Source organism: Capricornis sumatraensis, chromosome 2, assembly GCF_032405125.1.
Source record: "Capricornis sumatraensis isolate serow.1 chromosome 2, serow.2, whole genome shotgun sequence".
In the NCBI taxonomy this organism is placed as follows: domain Eukaryota; kingdom Metazoa; phylum Chordata; class Mammalia; order Artiodactyla; family Bovidae; genus Capricornis; species Capricornis sumatraensis.
Genome location: NC_091070.1, coordinates 33451039 through 33470208, shown reverse-complemented (window position 1 = coordinate 33470208; position 19170 = coordinate 33451039).

Genomic DNA, 19170 nt, shown 5'->3' with positions numbered 1-19170 from the left:
TTTATGCATTTGGGTTTGTCATGTTAAAAGTTCAATATAACATTTTGGTTTTAAAATGCACGAAAGTCTAGTTATTTATTTTTAACAAACCAGGATATATATATTTTTAATGTTGAACCAAAAAATATATTTTGCCAAAGGTTTATACAGCCAAATCTTGTTGCAGAAATCAATCTATTTAATTGAAAAATATTTAAGGGGATTCTAGCCAATGGCCCAAATATTACAGCCAATATAGAATAAAATTAAATTACTGAGCAAAAGGAAAATTTGGATGGCCCTCTACAATATGTTAAAATGTAATTTAGCTTTGAAAACCAAGCTCAAGTATTGTGACCCTGAGGTATATTTTAAAAAGAAAAAAATTTCCCTTTTTTCCTCCCTTAGTCTTCTGGCAGTTCTTCTGCCCTCCCTTGGATTCTTATTCTCATGAAAAACATGATGAAAATGTAGGAAAAAACATAAAACATCATTGTCCAATTGCAGTATCATGGGAGCCAAATATGTAAATATGCCTATGTAATTTTCAAATAGGCGCATTTAGAAACACGAAACAAGTGGAAGCAATTTTACTAGTATATTTTATTTAACCTAATATATTCAGATTTTTATTATTTTGACATGTAATCACTATTAAAAATTAATAAGGAGATTCTATATTCTTTTTATGTTTATAGTACATCTCAATTTGACACTAATTTACGTGGGGATATTTGATCTGTGTTTAGATTTTACAAAATTTACAGTTGGAAAAGTAGACTAACATACCCAAGTTGTTCCAAAAATAGTTGATAATTTTCCAATAAGTGAATTGAGTTTTGCTTCAGGATATGTATCAGTTAGGGTCCACTCAGGAGACAAAACCACATCAGCATTGGAACAGAGAGAATTTAATTCAAAGAATTGTTAGCTATACAAAATTTTAGCTTTTGCATAGTGCAGGGAGGCCTGGCATGCTACAGTCTATGGGGCTGCAAAGAGTATAACACAACTGAGTGACTGAACAACAACATACAAAATTATCAACATGATAACTAAACAGTTTCTAAAGAAGGTAACTACATGCTCTCACAGACATAGCAACTGCAAGAAGCAGCTACCACTACTGCAAGGTCTGGGAAAACAAAAGGAAGAAATTGGAATCAATAAAACTTAGAAACTTAAAGATGGAGTCCTGTGAAGATGCAATTCAGCCTTTGGAGAAAGGAGCACTACTTGCTTAGTGCTATGTCAGCATTAAAGATTTCTAATGAGCCAGAATAAAATTTTTATATACATGTCTAAACATTTTAATACCAAAGCTAGTCATTCTTATAGGGCTGCTGAAATGAGTCTACACTTTCTGTAGACATAAAATTAATAGTATTAAAATTGATGAAGAGATGGATTACATTGGTCACAAAAGCTGTGACTTAAAAATTTTTTATGGTAGGAGGAGATACCACCGCCCCCTCAAAATGTTTTTTTTCAACTTTGAACATTGACAAATGATCGTCCAAGCCAAGTATCAGCAAACTGTGGCCCATGGGTCAAATCTAGCCTGCTTCTTGTTTTGTAAGTTTTTATTTGTTAAATTTTTAAAAAGTTTAATTGGAATACAACCATGCTCATTTCAGAGAAGGCAATGGTAACCCACTCCAGTACTCTTGCCTGGAAAATCCTATGGATGGAAGAGCCTGGTAGGCTGCAATCCATGGGGTCGCACAGAGTTGGACATGACTGAAGTGACTTTTCCACAATGACACAGTTGAGTAGTTATAACAGAGCCTATATGGCTTACAAAGTCTAAAATATATACTGTTTTGCTTTTACAGAAAAGTTTCCAGAACCTTGATATAAATTTTTGCTGAGACAAATGTTTTGCTGAGACAAATGTTTTGAATAGCAAAGCATTTCCTAGTGTGCCAGACTATACATATTCCTATATTGCATAGCCAACTTTTGGCATACTGACATCTATTTCTTAAAACTGGCTTACTTTCAGCTTTCCCAACACCAACAAGCAAATCAAAAACTGGCCTGGCTGATGGTATTCCCTCTTCTTTATTTCTAAATTCTGTTATATTTATTTTTTCATGGAATATAATCTAAATTTAAAACTAGTATATATCCACATATTCCTTTAACTCATACTAAAGGATATGAGTTAAACTCCCTCATAATATTAAATAATATAATATTTAGGATAATATTAAACTCCCTCATAATAAACAAACTATTCAGTCAGCACAAGAAACAGAAATAAAAACTCAACACTCATATTGTGGGATAAAATATATCTTATTCATTGTCAAAGTCAGTTCCACTATGAAATTATATTTATTTTGCTATTCATTACATTAAAATTGCATAAAGTGTCAGAATCTTTCCAAACAGTTTTTGATAACATAATTTTCCCAGAAATGGGAAAATGAATATTTTTACAGTTATTTTAAAGCTCTAAGTTAAAAAAAAAAATTTCGAGGTTTTATTTAGGCTCCCATGAAGAAAGTTTAGTACTTTAGTACTTAAACAAAAGCTGAGACTCTTAAAGAAAGGAAAAAAATCTAGACTTCTCTCTTTGACTTCTTAATAATGGCTTTCATATTGGTCTTCATTGTGTGGGCATTCCACCCCTTCATGTATCTAAAATCATAGCTAGACACACAAATAAACAAGAAGACAATATTCACTTCAGTTCAGTTCAGTTCAGTCGCTCAGTCGTGTCCGACTCTTAGCAACCCCATGAATCGCAGCACGGCAGGCCTCCCTGTCCATAACCAACTCCGGAGTTCACTCAGACTCACATCCATCGAGTCCGTGATGCCATCCAGCCATCTCATCCTCTGTCGTCCCCTTCTCCTCCCGCCCCCAATCCCTCCCAGCATCAGAGTTTTTTCCAATGAGTCAACTCTTCGCATGAGGTGGCCAAAGTATTGGAGTTTCAGCTTTAGCATCATTCCTTCCAAAGAAATCCCAGGGCTGATCTCCTTTAGAATGGACTGGTTGGATCTCCTTACAGTCTAAAGGACTCTCAAGAGTCTTCTCCAAAACATAATATTCACTTATGTTACTTTAAATGTAACTAGCTCTGAAATTTGGGCATGTTCCCTTAAATAAAAAGCTTACCATCATGGGAATAATGAGCAGTAAACCTGCCTAATCTTTGCCCCTAAAGGGCAGATTATTTCTATTCTATTGGACACTAAGTAAATTTGCTTTTTGTGCTGGAAAATGACACAATCTTTGTCTTCTGAGGCTGTTTGCTATACAAGAACTCTTGAAAAGGTATTTGGAACAAAGAAATATTCAGTACACTAAGGAATAAGGGCATCGGAGAAGGCAATGTCTCCCCACTCCAGTACTCTTGCCTGGAAAATCCCATGGACAGAGGAGCCTGGTAGGCTACAGTCCATGGGACTGCTAAGAGTCGGACACGACTGAGCGACTTCACTTTCACCTTTCACTTTCATGCATTGGAGAAGGAAATGGCAACCCCCTCTAGTGTTCTTGCCTGGAGAATCCCAGGGACGGGGAAGCCTGGTGAGCTGCCGTCTCTGGGGTCGCACAGAGTCGGACATGGCTGAAGTGACTTAGCAGCAAGGAATAAGGGCATAGAGAAATTGACTAGTAAAAGCAATAGGTAGATGTAATAAAATTATATATAATACTTTATTTCCTACCAATTCAGAGTGTGCATTTTTGTATGACTATAAAACATGCAGAAATTGATGATATATTTTACTACAAAGTAGCTTAAAAAAATTTTTTTCAAGGGAGAATACTCAGAAATCACAAAATTAGAAGCAAGTAAACACTAATGCCCTAAACATCTTTACATTTTGGAAGTTAAGAAACACTCTCCTAAATAACCTCTCAGAGAGAAATTTTTAAACTGAAATTACATATTATATCTAGAAAGTATGAAAAAGTGAGCATTTAACATTAAATTCTTAATTTTAAAAAAACTGAATTTATGTTCAGAGAACAATGTACAGCCTCAAATCCTTTCATGTTTGAAGAAATTTGAAAATAAAGTAATTTAGACTTACTGTTAGGGCTGAATCATGTCTACTCAAAATTCATATGTCGAAATCCTAATACCTAGCATCTCCAAAAGTAAGTATATTTGATTATAGGGCCTTTAAAGAGCTAATTTGGGTAAAGTGGGGTCATATAGGTGGTCTCTGATTCAATATGACTGGTGTCCTTATAAGAAGAGATTAGGGCACAGACAGTGCACTGACTGAGAAACAATCATGTGAGAACACAGGGATGAGAAAGTTATCTGCAAGTCAAGGAGGGGCTGTCGGAAGAACCCAGACCCGCCCACACCTTGATCTTGGACTTCTAGCCTCCAGAACTGTGAGAGATAAATTTCTGTTGTCTAAACCACCCACTCCAAAGTAGTTTGTTATGGTGAAAGTGAAAGTGAAGTCGCTCAGTCGTGTCCAACTCTTTGCGACCCCATGAACTGTAGCCTATCAGGCTCCTCCGTCCATGGGATTTTCCAGGCAAGAGTGCTGGAGTGGATTGCCATTGCCTTCTCTAGGGGATCCTCCCAACCCAGGGATCGAACCCAGGTCTCTCGCATTGCAGACAGACGCTTTACCGTCTGAGCCACCAGGGAAGCCCAGTTTGTTATGGTAGTCTGAGAAAATTAATACATCCATCTTAAGAATTAGTAAAAGGATACTTAGATAAACTGAAGAGTATACAGTGGGAATTAATAAAGACAAAGATAGTTAATAAAATAGGAAACACAAAAATGAAAGAAGGAAAAAACAATAACAAAAAGATGTTATAAAAACAATAATAAATTGCTATTAGACTGAATAGGAAAAAAGAATTAGAACTGGGAAGCCCGCATGATACTAAAGCATATTTATTAATTTTGTTAGTTGTGGTGATAGCGAGTTATATTTAAAATCTCTTTATCTGTTAGACAGGAAGACTGAGATATTTGTGAGTGACATTATTAATGTTTGAAATTAAATTTTAAGTACTCCAGAATTTTCTTAAAAAGATATCTATGTGTGATGGGGGAACCTATATAAAGAAAATAAAATTTACAAAACTTTGGCAGCTTAAATGAGTACACTGGGATTCAACAGGTTATCCTCTTCACTTTGGTATATACTTAAAAATATTCCTTATTAAAATTTTTTAAAATATTAAAATTATTAGTTCAGACTTTCAGGTGAAGAAAAAATATTTCTGCTCATGGTTTGGTATGAACGGACATTGTTCAAGCTTGCAAATTTGAGCATCATTATTCTTTAGAAATTCAGATCTGATATGTCAACTGGAACAAATAGGTATTTGGGAATTCTATTTAATCTTATTTAACATATATATATATGTAGGTTTTTGAAAATGGTATGGAAAATCATAGGGTAAAACAGATTTGCAGAAGCTGTTGTAAGAGGAAATATATCTGAAAAGCCAAAAAAGGAAATAAAACTGCTATAAGTTTGTTCTTTCTAAGGTGTTGCCTAAGAATAACTGAGACCTTCAGAGTCCCTGGAGAAGTGGATGGCTATCCACTCGAATATTCTTGCTTGGAGAATTCTGTGCAGAGGAGCCTGACGGGCTACAGTCCATGGGGTTGCAGAGTCCAACACGGCTGAGTGACTAACACACTCTTCAGAGTCCCTGAGAAGGAATAAGGGTCTCCATGGACATGGTTCTGCATGTCCAAAGGGCAGCTTAGTGAAAAAGGGGAAAAAAAGGAATCACAAGTATTTTTTAAAAATTTATTTATTTTGGCTCTGTTGGATCTTCATTGTGGTACGCAAGCTTAGTTAGCCCACCACATGTGGGATCTTAATTCCCCAGCCAGGAATCAAACCCATGCCCTCTGCACTGGAAAGCAGATTCCTAATCACTGGACTACCATGGAAGTCCTCAAGAGCATTTTTAAAGTTGCATTCTCTCTAGCAGACTAGATGTCCGAATCCTGCAAGGAGATGCCCTTAGTTCTCTCTGAACTGGGAGACTGTCAGTTCTAGCCTCACATTTTCCTTAGGCATGACCAGCTTGTCACACTTGCTCTGTACCTGTCCCACCCACGAGGGTGGAAGAGTCATGAGGACAGGGACTGTGTCTGCAGGGTCACTGACCAACCCCCCACCCCGCCACAGTGCCTGGCACACAGTAAGTGCTCAATGACTATTATTTAACAAATTTATTATCCTTTTTGGTATAAAACTACTTCCCAATCTCTTCTACCCTATTCCATATGATAAAAGTTTGGTTTTATTGATAAATGGAAAAATAAAGACTTTAGAACTCCTGAAGATTAAATACAAAAATCCCCACAGCAATTTTTTCATTCTGCATGGATGTGAAGGACATTTGTAATGCCTAATAATGCTCTAGGAAGTTAGCCAAGAACTCCACCATCACCCAGGAGTTTCAAAACCTTGAGAACTTTTCTCCTGGTGTGTTTAAGAGTATTCAAACTCACTCTGCACGAGCAATGCGCTGGCTTATGCTGACATTTTTGTCTCTCCTCGGCTCCCCCCTTAGTCACACTGTGGTTTCTTTTCAGGGTCACACGCGATTCCAGCAGCTTTTTTGGTGTGAGGAAGATAGCCCTACATGCTTTGCTCAGCTCTCACGGCTCTAATAAGAGACAATCCCTACAGCCGAATACAGTTGCTCAGCAGGATAAAAGCTAGTTTCTACTTTTCTCTCTTGAGAAAGTATAGTTTGTAACCCTGGCACTATCAAATTTCCAGGTCATCTCTGCTTGCTGGGAAAAAGAATCCTTATGAAGAGAAGTTGTTCCCTGGAGGGAGAAGAAGACAATGATCGCCACCTGAAACGACCCTGTGTCTGGCAAGGCTGACTACAGTGGCCTCAGGGAGGCTGCTGAGTGGTCAGGCAGAGGAGGTTTGGGTGACCACAGAAGGGAAGAAGATCTCTTAAATGGAGTGACTTTCCTGGCCCTTCTCTAAAGCTTTCACAAACTGGCCAGCATGGTCATCAATCACGCTCCGATCATTTTCAAGTTGCCAAAGTAGCTCACTGGATTAGTAGGACTTTGCACATGCAAGGAATCATTTAATGCCATTGTCAAGGACACAGGAAAGACACTAGCCCTGCAAGTGAGCAAATAACAATAACATAAAACCATCACTAGCACCAAAGAGGGAAAACACTTCATGGGAGAACTCATGTCCTCCCGTAGCCCTACCCTACACCCCCTCCAAAGAAACTCTGCTTTCCCATCCCAACTTTACCAGGTCCCCACTTCAGATACTGGGTCTGCACCTCAGAACCAGAGGAGGGGACCCTTAGCTTTGCTAAGGGAACATCCATGTCTCCTCAACACAAACCCTTTCCTCTTAAAGTACATGCAGGCACATCTCATTGCATGTCTAGCCTCACCCCAGTCAGAAGAACAACTTCTTTTTGATCTTTGGAGTTTATCTTGATTTTTAAAATCTAAATGGATCTAGTAAAGGGGGAAAGATCACTTGGTATAGAATCTTATCCTGAATAGCTGATTCGGGTTGAGGTTTTACAACATCGTTATTTGGTCATATTTACCGAATGTCTTTACCTGCTCTATTATCTGCCTTTTCAGATGTGTGCTGTTTTTGATGTTTAATTGCTCTTATTTACCAAATGTCTTATTCATTATATTATCTGGTTTTTCAGATGTGCTCTCTTTTTTATTTCACTGCTAAGAGAGCCTAGCCTAACAAAATCGGTGACTTGCTTAATAATTAAAAAACTGGGAAGCACCATATGCAGGTTGAGCTGGCTGATTCCATGGCAGTGACTGATGTTTCTGTAAGTCTTCATTCTCACAATCAGTGCTTTTTAGAACTTAAAGAATTTACCTTCAAAGGGAAATTTTGGATGCTGACAATTTATTTGATAAGGATCAAATATTTGTTGTATCAAATGCTTTCAAATATTCAAAAGGACTGTTTCAATAGTCCTCCCATCATCTTCTAAAATCAAACAATCAAACAAATAAATCTTTGGAATCTTTTGTAATTTAAAGAAGTTACGTTAGTGCTTCAATTTCTGACAATACCCATGTGGACAAATGTATCCTAATATGTCTATGGGAGGAGGTAATAGTGGAAAATATTTCCAAAAAGTATAAAGTCAATGATTGAGTGCAATATACTCCCAATATACTCAATGGGAACAATATACTTTATAATATTTTAGCTTTTTTTTTTGGCTTTTTTTTTTCATTTATATAGTGGACAGAAAAATATTTTGCCTTTTCTATTCTCTTCTGAGAAAGTCCAGATTATTTTACTTGTGGCCAAGCACAGAATTAGCTAGAACTCTATACTAACACTAATTAGCTAGAACTTCCTTGGTGGCTCAGATGCTAAAGAATCTGCCTGAAATGCAGAAGATTCAGGTTTGATCCTTGAGACAGGAAGATCCCCTGGAGAAGGAAATGGTAACCCATCCAGTATTCTTGCTGGGAGAATTCCATAGACAGAGGAGTCTGGTGGGCTACATACAGTCCATGGGGTTGCAAAAGTCAGATATGGCTGAGTGACTAACATTTTCACTTTCACTGTACAGATTGAGAGATGCTATGAGACAAATCATGTCCAACAAAAAAATTACAGCCATGTAGAGAAAAAGTCTTAAATAGCAGAGCGCATGCCTATCTATTTGGTTTTTCCTCCTAAGGCTTTTACTTTCATTATGCACTAGACCCTTTTGGCCAACTATATTATCCTTTGAGTTTTAATCAATATTTATAAACTATATAGTTTATATTATATAATGTATATATAATATGTATGTAAAATACTGTGTATATGTTGATATATAAAAAATATACCTAAAATGAATAAATGTATATATGTAAAAAGCTGTTTGTATATATTAATATATATAAAATATACCTAAAATGAATTTACAAGTTCTTACAAGTCCTTTAGTCACCTTTCATGAACTCTCAACCATTAGCTGTGTGAATGTGTTTAATTATCAAAGAGATTTTTCAGATTTCTCTGTCTCAAAGCTATTAAAGAACTAACTGCTTTGGAATGACCATCATGAAAACCTCTACAAACAATGAATGCTGGAGAAGGTGTGGAGAAAAGGAAACCCTCTTGCATTGCTGGTGGGAATACTATGGAAGACAGTATGGAGATTCCTTTAAAAACTAGGAATAAAACCACCATATCAACTATGCCAAAGCCTTTAACTGTGTGGATTACAATAAACTGTGGAAAATTCTGAAAGAGATGGGAATACCAGACCACCTGACCTGCCTCTTGAGAAATCTGTATGCAGGTCAGGAAGCAACAGTTAGAACTGGACATGGAACAACAGACTGGTTCCAAATAGGAAAAGGAGTACGTCAAGGCTGTATATTGTCACCCTGCTATTTAACTTCTATGCAGAGTACATCATGAGAAACGCTGGGTTGGAAGAAACACAAGCTGGAATCAAGATTGCTGGGAGAAATATCAATAACCTCAGATATGCAGAAGACACCACCCTTATGGAAGAAAGTGAAGAAGAACTAAAGAGCCTCTTGAAGAAAGTGAATGAGGAGAGTGAAAAGGTTGGCTTAAAGCTCAACATTCAGAAAATGAAAATCATGGCATCCGGTCCCATTACTTCATGGGAAATAGATGGGGAAACAGTGGAAACAGTGTCAGACTTTATTTTTTTGGGCTCCAGAATCACTGCAGATGGTGATTGCAGCCATGAAATTAAAAGATGCTTACTCCTTGGAAGAAAAGTTATGACCAACCTAGATAGCATATTCAAAAGCAGAGACATTACTTTGCCAACAAAGGTCTGTGTACTCAAGTCTATGGTTTTTCCTGTGGCCATGTATGGATGTGAGAGTTGGACTGTGAAGAAGGCTGAGCGCTGAAGAATTGATGCTTTTGAACTGTGGTGTTGGAGAAGACTCTTGAGAGTCCCTTGGACTGCAAGGAGATCCAACCAGTCCATTCTGAAGGAGATCAGCCCTGGGATTTCTTTGGAAGGAATGATGCTAAAGCTGAAACTCCAGTACTTTGGCCACCTCATGCGAAGAGTTGACTCATTAGAAAAGACTCTGATGATGGGAGGGATTGAGGGCAGCAGGAGAAGGGGATGACAGAGGATGAGATGACTGGATGGCATCACCGACTCGATGGACATGAGTTTAGGTAAACCCCTGGAGTTGGTGATGGACAGGGAGGCCTGGCGTGCTGCGATTCATGGGGTTGCAAAGAGTCGGACAAGACTGAACGACTGAACTGAACTGATGACCCAGCAGTCTTACTACTAGGCATATACCCTGAGGAAACCAAAATTGAAAAAGACACATGTAAACCAATGTTCATTGTAGCACTGTTTACAATAGCTAGAACATGGAAGCAACCTAAATGTCCATCAACAGATGAATAGATAAAGAAGATATGGTACATATATACAATGGAATACTACTCAGCCTTAAAAAGAATGCATTTGAGTCAGTTCTAACGAGGTAGATAAACCTAGAGCCTATTACACAGAGTAAAGTAAGTCAAAAAGAGAAGGATAAATATAGTGTACTAGTGCATATATATGGCATCTAGAAAGATGGGACTGATGAATTTACTTGTAGGGCAGCAGTGGAGAAACAGACATAGTGAACAGACTTATGGTCATAGGGAGAGGGGAGGAGAGAGAGAGTGAGATGTATGGAGAGAGTAACGTGGAAACTTACAATGCCATATGTAAAATAGATAGCCAATGGGAATTTTCTGTATGACTCAGGGAACTCAAACAGGGGCTCTGAATCAACCTAGAGGGGTAGAATGGGGAGGGAGATGGGAGAGAGTTTCAGGAGGGAGGGGACATGGGTGTCCCATATGGCTGATTCACGTTGATGTTTGACAGAAAACAACAAAATTCTGTAAAGCAATTATCCTTCAATTAGAAAAATTAATAAATTTTTAAAAAAGAAAAAAAACTAACTGTTTTGCAGCCACAATTATGAAGAAATAGCTTCATAAAAGAAATTTTTAGGAGAAGTTCTGTGAGTCTATATAACAGATGGATCAAACTATTCTAAGCTTTTTCAATTTTTCACTTTTATTTTTAAGGCTTCAGATGACCCAGGAGACTCCACAGAAAGACCAAAACTCCACACACTTTCACATGTTCACATTTAGCTCACTTCAACAAATATTCACTGGGACTAGGCCCTGGGCTTCAAAGATGAGTAACAGTTCCTCTTCAAGGAGCTAACAATCAGAGAATAAATCAGTAAATAGAGAGCCAACCATGTAAAGCTTGCCTGAAGGAAAGGTTCCAAGGGTACATGAGAAGAAACAATTTATTTCTCCAAGAGGATGTGTAGAAAGATGATAGATTGTCTTTACTGTTGCTTCCCAATATTCAGTTTTCCCTTTGGATGGGATTATAAACAACTGACCCTCCATTTAGGTTCTAGGGGAGAATCTTCATACATGTCAGCCACTGAGCACAATCTGAGACCCTTTCTGAGTGATTAGCTCAAAAATGGATGCTACTATTTTCATTGGCTATAGAGCCTGCTTCAAGGAACCTAAACTGGTCCAGGAGGAGTCCACCCTTCCTCCCATTTCCTATGACGAGTCTCATTAGTCTCCTTCACTGGTTCCCCTCCTCTCCCAGTCCTTTTAGTTTTGAGGCCCCCGTGGCTCAGTCCTTGATCTTCTCTTCTTACCTACGCTTGCTTTGTTGGAGATCCATACAGTCTTATGTCTTTGAATAGTATCTCTATGCTGACAATGCTGAAAGATGCTATCGCCAGTCCAGATTCCTCTCCCAGATGCAGACTCAGGTCCCTCTGCCTACTCAACATCCACACATGGGTGTTGGTGGGCTTCTAAAATTCAGTGGGTCTGAAACTCAAGCCTGGATCTTCCTTCCCTTACCTGCTCTACCCACAGCCTTCCCCATCTCAGATAATGGCTTATAACAGAAATCCGGGAGTCACTCCTGACACTTCTATCATCTCCCACATCCCATCTGTTAGGAACTCCTGTTAGCCCTGCACTCATTCTCTTTCCAGAATCCCACCGTGTCTCATTACCTCTGCCGCTGCTCGTCCAGCCACTTGTCTCTTGTCTGGATTACTAGAAGAGGTTCTTAGTGGTTTTCTGGGTTCTACTCTTGCTCCTTCGCAATCTACTTTCAACCCAGCAGCTGGAGAGATGCTCTTAAACTTGGATTGGATCATTTACTCCCTGGAGAAGGGGACAGCTACCCAATCCAGCATTCTGGCTTGGAAAATTCCATGGGTTGCAAAGAGTCGGACATGACTGAGCAACTTCCACTTTCACTTCTACCTGCCTCCTGTGAAACCTGTATACGGGTCAAGAAGCAAGAGTTAGAACTGGACATGGAACAATGGACTGGTTCCAGATTGGGAAAGGAGTACATCAAAGCTATAAATTGTCACCCTGCTTATTTAACTTCTGTGCAGAGGACATCATGTGAAATGCCAGGCTGAATGAAACACAGGCTGGAATCAAGATTGCTGGGAGAAACACCAATAACCTCAGATATGCAGGTGACACCACCCTTATGGCAGAAAATGAAGAGGAGCTAAAGAACTTCTTGATGAAAATGAAAGAGGAGAGTGAAAAAGCTGGCTTAAAACTTGACATTCAAAAAACTAAGATCATAGCATCCAGTCCCATCACTTCATGGCAAATAGACGAGGAAACAGTGGAAACAGTGACAGACTTCATTTTCCTGGGCTCCAAAATCACTGCTTCTCCTATAAGGACACAGAGGCTCTGAGAGCTGAAGTGACTTGCCCAGTGTCACACCAGATGTGGCTTTTGCTCCAGCCCCCTGACGACAGCCGAGTGTCTTGTTACCCATAGCTGCCACTGTATGGGGCAATTCGGCCGCTGAATAAGGTCACCCATACAAACTCTTCTCTTTCTTGTGAATTACTTTATGTGTGCTGCGTAGACTTACTGAGGAAGGTTATCTCACATAAAACTGTCCCTCTGAATATTTAGCAGAAATGATGGGAGGGTTTCATCCCTGTAAAATTAGGGAAACTCTCCTTGAAAGGAGGCCCAGATGCATTGTGCCCTTTTTGATTCCACCCCTTTCCTTACCTCGCCTGGGGTGTTCAGTGGGGTGGACGCTCCCACATGTGGCTTGTCTGGTGACACGGATGTGATTATGGCTCCTTAAATGGATACTGATATCCTAGAGTAACTCCCTACTTCACCAGCAGAAAAAGAGAATTGGGTGCTCTCTCTCTCTCTCTACACACACACACACACACACACACACACACACAATACATATATGCTTTTGTGTATACACATACAGGTATGTATGTATATAAAACATTTTGTGGTAGCCATTAGTGCTGTTCACCAAATATTCCCAGTTCCCTGCCTCCTAAGTATATGCCTTCCTGGCCCCTTTGTGAGTAGGCAAAGTCGTAGGACTGATACTGACCAATGAATGTGATGAGATGTGTGTCACTTCTACACTGAGCCCACTATTGCTGCCATGAAACCCTTAGAGCTCTTTTGCCCTTCACATGTGACCAACAAAGTCCAAGATAGCCACCACTCCATCACCTGGACCTTTGAATGGCTATCATGACCAGAGCCCCCACCTCATCAACCAACAGTGGGCATAAATTAGAAATATTTAGTTATTTCAAGTCTGTGACAACATGGGGCTGTTTGTTATGCAATATAAGCAGCCTAGCTAGACTGATTCAATTTATAGGATCAAGTACTTTTGAGGCATATTCTATTTCATCCTCCAAGTAAATCTAGTAGGTGGGTATTATTGTCATGCCCATTTTACAGATGGAAATGCCTAGGCTGAGAGAAGTGAATTTCTCTAAGATCAGTGCAGATGACTAAGACAGTTTTCTCTTCCACATTTCTGTGGCTACAAATCCTCGTTCTTAATCAGCACTTCCCCCTCTGTTCTCTCTGCCTAGGTACTTTCTGAGCCAGAAGGAAAATAATACTTATTATGCATTCTCCCAGACCACATGTTTGTTTCATCAATGACACTTCACATATAACCTCAAATTTCCTACCGTGGTCAAAATTTGCATGTTAAAAAAAGGAAAATTTGGTTTTGGACAAAGAACTAGACCATCATAAATTATACTTTAATGATTGGCATTCTACTACTTTCTAGAAAATATGACCTGGCGATATAAATCCTTCTCACAGCAAGCAGCCCTCAGCTAAGAAAATTAGTTTTATTAACCAAAAAATCATTCTTAGAATTGATGGCTGTGTAGATGACCTTTGGCCTACTGTAATATAGCAATGTGTCTACCGCGGTAAAAATGCCAGAGTAAGACAGGTCCCACAAAAGGCAATAAAGGAACAACATTCCAAAGACAAATGCACTTGGGACACGTATGACAGCCATGGGAAGGGGGAGTAATCAGTTAGAAGAAATGACAGTGTTTTGGCAGCCTCAGTTCCTTTAACTGACAGGACAAATAAAACTAATGCAAATTATTTTTTTAAAGAGCAAGTCAGAAGAGTTACAAGTAAAAATCAGAGTTAGTTTTGGACTTGGATTTAAGATTACTGGGTATCCCTCCTTTTCAAAGCTCCGAGGTCGGCATTTCCCTCTTACAAACATTAAAACCTTTCTTGTTCTTCTACTAATTTTTCTTTGGTTATTTGATTTAATCTGGGCTTTATTCTGCTGTTAATCCTCTCAGACTTACTTTGCCTTCTGATATTCTCTTTGAGGCATATCTTCATCGGGATGTTGCTTATGGTTAAGTGCAAATCTCCCATGAATTTCATTGGGAATATAGAGGGCAGCCCATGAAAACAGGCATTGTTGTTTTCAATGCAAGCTATTCTAAAGAGAGTATGATATATTTTAACTTTTGGACTTTCTAAAATTTAGATCCTAACATTAACAGGACTTATTTTTATATGACTATCGGTTCTTGCAGGGAGGTAGAAATGAAAGTCTTCCTTAAGCTACGTTCACATTTATTCTGTGACCAGAAATAAGAAACCAACCAAACAAACAAAGAAAATAAATACCCTCTCCTGACGCTAACGCTTCACCAAGCATATCACTACTAGAACGGGGATGAGCAGGTTCCTCGCTATTTGCTGGTCAAAGACAAGGGTATTGAGATTCTTGCTGAAGAACAGGACAGAAATCCAGGGGCTTTTGAAGTCCTCAGTGGCTTAATGTTCAAAACTTTGCTTCCTCAAGATGAAGGTTCAAACACAATTTAGGTCAGAGGTTAAAGAAGTCTGCCACTTCAGTGGACAGATAAGGGTTTTGAAGGTTGCGGCTGAAGCCTGGTGGCTGGGCCAGGCAGGGAAGATAGAGGATAAAGGAGACCCAGCTCCACCCTCCCTTATCTGCCTCTGGTTTCCTTAAGAGCTAATGTTCATTAAATTCCTCTCCCTTAATAAAGAAGAGAAATTCCCAACAACCGAAAAAGTAAATCCTGTCTTTGTTCCGGCAAACTAGGTCAGCATCATGTGTGCCCTGCTGTCAGTTTTCTGCAGCGCGGGCTTCACAACGAGTCGCAGGTATTTATGAAACTGTGCTTGATTAAACTTTTCCTTTTTCCCCGTCCGAGGGCTCCAGTGTCTCTTAGTCAGAGAGAGACTGAGTTGGCGGGTGTTTCTCTCGGAAGACTCCTAACTGCAGACTGCAGATCTGAGGACTACCTTTGCACCAGCTTGATTTGGAACCGAAGCATCACAAACATATACGCCGCCTGCCGAGATGCCACTGCCACATAAAAGCAGCTTAGCAGCATGGAAACTTTATTTTTTTACAACCCGTTTTAATGGGATTGGATTCAGTGCTATAAATTTCCACTAAGTCTGCCTTTAAAAAAAAAAAGAAAGAAACTCATTCACATTTTCTCCAGACTTCTGGTTCTCTCCCCAGACTCGTCAATATTGCTATTTAGCACTTCTGTGTTGATTTCAAAGCCAAAATAAGGATTTTCTTACATAAGCAGTAAGACAATCGCTGTCTTTGGATATAGTTCCGAGGCATCAAAGAAGAGTAACTCAGGCTATAGATGTCAGTGCAAATACAGAAGGCAAATCTCCCATCCACGAGCAGACGAGGTGGCATTCATGATTTCCTCCACGTGCACGGCCTCAGAAATGGAGACAAGGGTTCCCAGGGCAAGGTTTTTGTAAAGGCGGACTCAATAATCACTACAAAAGATGATTTCACGTGTGTGGTCCCGTTGCTAGAGCCAGAGCATAAGAGCTAGGAATTCTTGGGTCTTGTGATCACATCTACGCACCGGAGCCTTCGCTGTTCTCCACCTCTGATTTTCATGACTATAAATGAGTGTGGCTCAGGCACCAGGCAGCACAAAAAAGATGGGAGGGACGATGTTTTCCCTCCACATCAGTGAGCCTCTCAGAAACTTCTTGACGCATAGTTTCTCCTGTTCGATAGGTAGAGACTGTGCCCAGGCATGGAGCTGGCATCCTAGAGCGAGCGGATAGTCACAGCTGTGATGCCAGGTCCCCACTTCTCTTTCCATGTGTCCCCAAAGACTTCTTGAGCTGTGCCAGATGCATTGCCATTGGTTAGAAGCGCTCCTGTCTTAAGGGAAAAATTCTCACCTCAAACTACAGATACATCCATCTGAGAGGGAATTAAAGAACAGGGACTTGAAGGTAAGCCTCGGGGTTAGTGATCTGCACACCATGCTCAGCAGCTGGCCTTCCTCAGGGCTTCAAAAGCAGAGCTTTCGTGGATCACCCGAGCATTGTGTTAGTTACATGCAGATTCTGATCAGCATCTCTGGCCCTGAGATTTGAGATTCGGTATTTCTAGCAAGGCCCCCACTAATGTGATGTTGCAGATCTCTGGACCACATTTTCAGAGACTAGAATTCATTTTGTGTAGCAAAGCATAATGTGTGGCTCAAATCCTGGTACCAACAATTGTCACCACAAGTACCAGTGACTTAATCTAACTAAGCTTCCATTTTTTCTTCTGGAAAATGGGACTGTTTGAGTATTAGCTAAGATGGCGTGTTAAAATCCAGATGAAAACAGACAAGGGCCTGAGAGAAGGTAAATAGGGGTGGGAATAAGGGCAAATGTTCCTGGGACATTAAGGCACTAGAATGGACAGGACTGACTGAGTGTGGAAAGAATGGAGGGTCATCCCCAGACTTTGGTCATGGATGGCCAGGGAGGAGGGGTCGCACTCACTGAACATAGAAGGTGCACGTGGTGAGTGAAGAGAGGGTCACTCTGGGGAGAAGTGATGAATACAGTTTTGGACACTTTGAGTTGGAGGTCTGGGCTGGAGATGTAGGAACTCTTTTGTAAGCAAAATGGCAAGCAGCTGATCTAAATACTTTTTTGACAGAATAGGCCAAACTGCTGGACGAGTCTGAAAAGTCCATGTGAGCTTGAGATGTTCACCGTGCTCCTTGTTGGCACAGATAATAGACTTTGTTATTCTCTTTTAATTCTCCCTGCTTATGCAGTGACAGGAAAGTCAACATCTGTCCCTAGATCTAGAAATTGTCCAGTGAAAATGCTAATATGATACAGAACACAGAAAAGGTTAGGGTCAAAACGAACATTAAAACTTGGGACTATGACCTTGTCTCATTCATCCTATCATCCTAGATGTTCATAGACTGAGGACCCAGCCCACAGAGGCACTTACTTCACAAACATTTGTTGAATAAAAAGCAACATAAAATATTGCATTTATCAAGAGCTCTTCAAATCCCACTACTTCAGAGGGCTTTTCCTGACGAATTCCACTCTCAGAAAGCACTTTGTACTCGTGGATTTCTATATAAGCTTTTAATCTTGCCATCTTGCAATTATTATTATTCATGTGTTGTTTTTAATTATTCTCTTAGTAATTTGTGTGTGTGTGTGTGTACACACACACATACATATGCACGTGTGCTTCAATTCTCCTACAGGAGAATTGAATTCAATTACTACAGGTGTCTTCAGGCAGATCTTTTAATTTCCCTCTGTTTTGAATTTCTAAAGTACCTTATACAGATCGTGGCACAGGGTACGCTTAAAAATACTTGTTGATGAAATGTCTCTCCTCTACCTGGACTGCACTGTCAAAAATTTTAAGCACTGACAATAATTCTTTTGCCCCTAGTATATGTGCTTTTCTACTTGACAGAAAAATGAACAATTGGAAATATTTGAGTGCTAAGATTTCATAGAGTGAATTTCTGAAAGAATTAAGATGATTCTTCCCTAGACATTTGTAGAGCTTTTAATTTTTGCCAGCTCACTTCCACATGTACCTACAGACTAATGTTATGTAGATAGCACATTACATACAAGCTGGAGCTCTTCCACATCAAGTATATACTGCGCTTTGCTCCTGTAGATCGTAAGTAGAATTATCCTCCCAATTTCACATGCAAACATACATATTATGGAAAGGATCAGAGCAGCAATCATGAAAACTAAAGGAATTCCTTAAGAATTACTTAAAAACAGACATTTCCCTGATGAGCATTCATTTGAATAAGATCGTTTTTGAAAGCAGAAAGTTATCCAAGGCAGGAGAAGAGTCACTTTTTTCTGTTAGATGCAACAACATTAAAAGGCTGGGGGACTTTCCTGGTGGTCCAGTGGTTAAGAATCTGCCTTGCAAGGCAGGGGACGTTGGTTCGATCCCTAGTCTGGGATGATTCCACACACTATGGGGCAACTAAGCCTGTGTGCCATGCCTCAGCTTCTCCTCAACTAGAGAAGCCTGCATGCCACCAGGCTCTGCAACTAAGACCCGACACAAGCTAAATAGATAAATAAATATTTTAAAAAGATGGGCTAGGAACTCCCTGTTCATACTTAGGGGGATATAAACATCAAAAGGCAAGTTCTGTTTTTATTGTGACAACCATAATTATAGTCTTCACATTATTATATAACTAAAATATAATCTTTTATCAGCTTAGCACAGAATTCACTCATTCATTCAACAGCTATTTATTGAGCTCCTATATGTCAGGTGCTGCTGAGGATACATGAGAAGACAAGACAAAATACCTATCCTCAGCTACAACATTCTTGTTTAATAAAATAATACTAGCCCAATGGCATTATACTTTTAAACTGAAAGAAATGGCTAAGGGGTTAATTTTTTTTTTTTTTTTGAGAATTGCTGAATATGTAAAACAAAGAATAACACTATGGTACACTGAGGAGATAA